Source organism: Etheostoma spectabile, unplaced genomic scaffold (assembly GCF_008692095.1).
Source record: "Etheostoma spectabile isolate EspeVRDwgs_2016 unplaced genomic scaffold, UIUC_Espe_1.0 scaffold00002790, whole genome shotgun sequence".
Classification (NCBI taxonomy): domain Eukaryota; kingdom Metazoa; phylum Chordata; class Actinopteri; order Perciformes; family Percidae; genus Etheostoma; species Etheostoma spectabile.
Genome location: NW_022602952.1, coordinates 14329 through 19889, shown reverse-complemented (window position 1 = coordinate 19889; position 5561 = coordinate 14329). Strand labels below are relative to the sequence as shown.

The following is a 5561-nucleotide window of genomic DNA, read 5'->3' as shown; positions in this document are numbered from 1 at the left end:
CAACCCGTGTTGTAAAATGACAAATAAAATTAACCTTGACATTTCAGATATATTCCACTGCTGTGGTTGACTTTTTATTTTCAAATGACAAAACAGTAAGTACTGTATGTCAGTAGTAGGCTATCTTTGCGTGGGAGGAATAACAGATAGACATATGAACTCGTAGGCAGCTCAAACTGCGCCACGAGGGCAACATGTCGAAGTAAAATCTACCTAGCAACACTTCGTCTTGATTATTCTATTGGTGGACTAAGTGGACAACCTCCCGGATGTACTTCAGTAATTTCGCCCGACAGCGTCCCCGCAGTTAAACAGACAGAACTCTCAATAAAATACATTTACTTTCGTTTTGCCACGCGGGGCAGTTTAATTTGACGAATACTCTTTTCTGTAACTTTACAGAAACCAACTGAAGGTAAAACCATGAAGACATTTGTCTGCGCAGTTCTCCTCGGAATGCTCTGTATTCCTCCTTCAATCGCCAAAGAATGTAAGTAAACTACTGTAGGCTCCTTTGACAATATATTTACAAATGGCGCTGTGTTATTACACGGAAGCCTCTGAAAAGGCAAGTAGGGCCAGTATGTTAAACACAACATATGAAGCCACATGACTAGGTCACCCTAAAAGTAAAGTAGAAACTGTGTGTTAGAATCATGAGTGGTCGAATTACTCGTTAACCCTGTGTTGTCCTCGGGTCAAATTGACCCGTTTGTGTTTTATATCAGAAATATTAGATTTCTTTCAACCAAATTGCCTCAAAACAACATGGATGATCCATATAACATTCTCCAGGTAAAATTAATGATTACTTTCATTGAATTCCTTGGGTGTTTTAATCTTATAGCAATGCATTGAACTTTTTTATTTTTAATAGTTTCAAAACAGTATCCCAACTAAACTTTGACACATACCATCTGTGATCCACTCAACATCCTCTGATCTAACTATTAGTCAAATAATTCAGAATTTCTTTTTTAACTAAAAACGTACGTATAATTTGATACAAATGAGGTTTGTTGACCATGAATTCCAAGAATAAGTGTAAAACTTATTATTAAACCATCTCAGATTAAGAAAAAAAAAACCCCGCCAAAAGCATGGAAAAAGTTACAAACAAATCAGAAAAAAATTACAAAAACATCGGAAAAGCAATTTTCAAAAATTTGATCTGAAAGGGCAAGTTCATGGTTAATGGGAAGACAACACAATGGTTAAAAACAATGAAGCAGTGCCAAACACAACGCCAGGAGGTTTCATAAGGTAATAACATATTATGATCAGTCTGGTTGATACTACGACAGCATATTGTAGTTTATTAGTAGGGTAAAGGGGCAGAAACATAACATAATATAATGTATTAAGTAGAGCAAGGAAGGGAGTGGAATATACTTTAGTCTGCCAGCTAGTAGTTTTTGCATCAAATACTTCTTGTACATGGGTGAAAGTTTTTCTGTTTCTTGGTAGCGTCACCCAAAGTTCAGGTGTACAGCCGGGAACCAGGACACTTTGATAAAGACAACACTCTCATCTGTCATGTGAGCGCTTCCACCCAACAGAGATCACCATTGAACTGCTCAAGAACGAACAGGCTATGCCAGGAGCCAAGCAGACCGACCTGGCCTTCGAGGAGAACTGGCACTACCATCTAACCAAGAACGTGCCCTTTACCCCAAAGCAAGGAGACAAGTTTGCCTGCAGAGTGGACTCACATGGGAAAGTCCAACACTTACGTCTGGGGTATGTGTCTGCCTCTCTGTTTTTTCTTTCTTGTCTACTGTCTACCACAATAATTACAGTATTAGGTTTCCAGTGAAACAATACTAATTTCAAATAAGAAAAAAGACAAAAAAGGATTTGCATAACACTACAGTATATATAACATTCTCTAAATTGCACCATAAGATACATTACTATACTATACAGTAGTTTATGTATTTGTTTCACACACAAATACAAATCACATTGAAGAAATATAAAATACATGTTGGATGATGTGGTAGAGTCTGTAAAGGCTTGTATAAAAACCACACCTGAAGAACATACCAAATGTAAAGATACAAAATCACCAGTACGTTTCAAGTATTAGTGTTCCAAAGTGTAAAAAAGACTAGGATTCCGCAGATGTTTTTGTAACATGTTTTTATTTCTCTCAACAGAATCAGATATGTAACATATGTGCTCCGCCTTGCTCCAGGTGTGTACCATATTCATTCGAAATGTCATTTTAAATTCAGTAAACAAGTCATTTGTTCCTTCCTATTTCTGAGTGACACTATTGTTATCCTTTGTTTGATAACTACAGGTCTGCTCAGTATCAGGAAGATGGAGAAGATTGGAGTGATTATCTGTAATCTTGTACTATTGTGAAAGTTTGAGCGTTGTAAAATGTCAGACACAACTGCACTTACACTTATTTGTATATTTTGTACCAGAAATACCAAATGGCAATAAAGCTTAATTAAGTAGTAGTTGACCACTAGATGTGTCAGTTAGTGTGTAGCCAGACAGGAACAGATCAATGAATAAGGTGTGGGGTAAGATAAGATAAATACAATACATGCCTGTATGAGTACCCGTCCATTCTACTTATTTCTCCAAAATAATATGCATGAACAAAATATTAAATTATTTTTTGTTAACTTGGATGTTGACATTTGCTGTTAGACATAAGGCTTAGTGTCAAGTCAGCTTTGAAAAAAAGAGTAACAAAAACCTTACAATTATATTGCTTAATGGAGCTTTAAGGAAGCCATTAAGGATTGGAGATGTTAATGTTTGCATTCTGTTTTTAATGCTTAATCTACAAAGGCTAAATACTTTAATCTTAACTTCTTAATAATTTCAATATAAATTTAATTTAATTATCTTGTGTACATTTATTTTATGAAATATTAAGCTTATAATTTTCCAGTTCCTCATGCAGAATGACTTGCAAACCTGAGCACTGTTTATGTAGATCTCAGTTGATGCATATTGACATACTAGGCTCTGTAAATGTATACTATGTGGTAAGGTGGGTAATAAAAGTGTTTATCACCCTTCTATGTTATGCCTATTGTTCATATATAATATATAATGTTTCATACTAGAGTTTCAAAATGCTTTGGAAGGAAAGGAGCTTTTGCAGTGAAAAAGAAGCTGCACTCAAGAGTCCAAAGAGTATTTTTTCATGTCTGTCAGGTGAACATATGAACAAATAAACAGGCTGTGCTGCAATCATTCCTCCTGTTCATACTGGCAATTAGCAAATCCCTTCCTATAACGCAATTTCATGTAAGTGATGGAGGAGAAAGCTCCAGAGGGGAAATTCAGTAAAACTTCTGGAGGAAACAAAAAAGGGGAACTGACACTAAAATACGTTACTATGGAAGGTGCTCACTTTATTTGATTAACTCATCCTGGCTTCAGATACATCTTTGACCATATCTTTGCACAGAACAAGATATGTGGATTTGAGCCACCATAATTTCAATTGGAGGCACATTAAGAAGGAATCTGAATTGTTAGAAACATTGGATTTTACTATTTACCATTTTACTATTGGATTGGAACTAGGACCACAGTTGAAAATTAGCCGACTAGCTAACACTGGCACGTTTATTAAATGTTAATTTAAATGTTGATCGATGTGCATTGTCCTAATCAAAGAAAATCAATCTTAACCGAGCGCTCTCTGTCATATCACGGCCATCTATCCACCATTCCATATGGACGTGGAACTTTGAAGACATCCTGTGAGGAGACAGTGTTGCCAAAGCCCAGATAGTGGAAAAACAAGTGAACAATGAACCGTTATAAGAAGACTATGAACCATCAACCAGGTCAAGGCCTGCAAGTCACAAGCCTGAGAGGGAAAGGGGCTGCTGGGAGTATGCAAGACCAACTCAAGGAACGCATAGAGGCCCGCACATTTCTTTGTTCAAGGCCGACACCTAAACAAAAAGGTCACTGCAGTCAACCTGCAAGGCGCTCAACTTTGCAGGCCCCAGGGAGACTACAAAATGGTGAAAGGAACACATAGCCACCAAGGCTTAGTAATCCAAAGGAGGGTCTGGCTGCCATTCATATGTATATACTGTATATATGAATATGTGCATATACAAGTAGGTATAAAAGTGTGTATATTGTTAAAAAAAACTAACTATCACGTGTTCTTTGATTTGACGAGGACGAAGAGAGGCTGAGAGTTAAGAAAATAGTTTAATGAAACAGCATGATGAAGATGATAGGACGAAGACAATACGACGCAAAACAATAACCCGGTCTGCCTACTTCCACCTACGTAACATCAATCGCCTCCGCCCCTCCCTTACCCCCCACACTGCTGCAATTCTTGTCCACAGTCTCGTCACTTCCCGTCTCGATTTTTGCAACTCTCTCCTCTTCGGTCTCGCTCACAAATCCCTCCACAAACTTCAATTGGTCCAGAATTCAGCTGCCCGCATCATAACTCGAACCCCCTCCATCCACCACATCACTCCTGTCCTCCAACAGCTCCACTGGCTCCCGGTCCAGTTCCGTATCAAATTCAAAATCCTTCTATTAGCATTCAAGGCCATCCACAACTCGCCCCCCCATATTGTCTGATCTCCTCCAGCGTCCCACTCCCTTCCGCCTCCCTCAGATCCTCTTCCTCCATAAACCTGTCTGTCCCCCCCGCCCGTCTCACCACCATGGGGGGCAGAGCATTTAGCCGCTCTGCTCCCCGTCTCTGGAACTCACTACCCCCCAAATCAGAAACATTGATTCATTCCCCCATTTCAAATCACAACTAAAAACACATCTGTTATAACTGCCTATTCCACTTAAATGTCTGTTGCTCCGCCTTTTCTGTTGTATAGTATTGTTTTGCTGTATAGTATTGTTTTCTGTTGTATAGTATTTGTTTTGCTGTTGTATAGTTTTGGTTTTGTTTTGCTGTATAGTATTTGTTTGCTGTTGTATAGTATTTGTTTTGCTGTTGTATAGTATTTGTTTTGCTGTTGTATAGTATTTGTTTTGCTGTTCTTAATTTATGAATTCCCTGTGCGGCGTCCTTGAGTGCCATGAAAGGCGTCTTTAAATAAAATGTATTATTATTATTATTATTATTAATAACACTGCAGCTGACGGCAAACTGATCCATGCTTCCCCTGATGGAGTCACATGAGATCAGACCAGAATATTCCTAAATCACACACATGTATCCCCTGCACCTGGGGGCGGTTCATTTTCCCTTGGTGCATTCAAATCCATTCTCATTGGTCAGCCATTGGCACGGTAACATGTTGAGCGCATCTTTGCTGTCCAACGAGCAAGGACATGTCTCTAAGCGCTGTCCATTTGGGGTCATTTTTGGTCACAGATCAGAAGGTTCCATCATGTAAATGAGAAATTCTAACAAAAATACAGTTAATCAACATTGTATTGTCTTAGCCTAATCTTCTAGACTTCAGGGGGTAGGAGACAGAAGGTCACTTCCTGGTGTGAAGCAAAAGGCTTCTTTCTATATGTTAAATGCCAGACTTGACCTGATCAATTATTTAGAGTCAGAGGAACAGAGGGGGAAGGTGAGAGAC

The 5561-nt window shown here is 38.6% G+C and overlaps 1 pseudogene; it reads left to right on the top strand.

Moving 5' to 3' along the window:
- Positions 1-303: 303 nt before the first annotated feature.
- On the top strand, positions 304-2529 carry LOC116676171 (beta-2-microglobulin-like; annotated as a pseudogene).
- The last annotated feature ends 3032 nt before the right edge of the window (positions 2530-5561 follow it).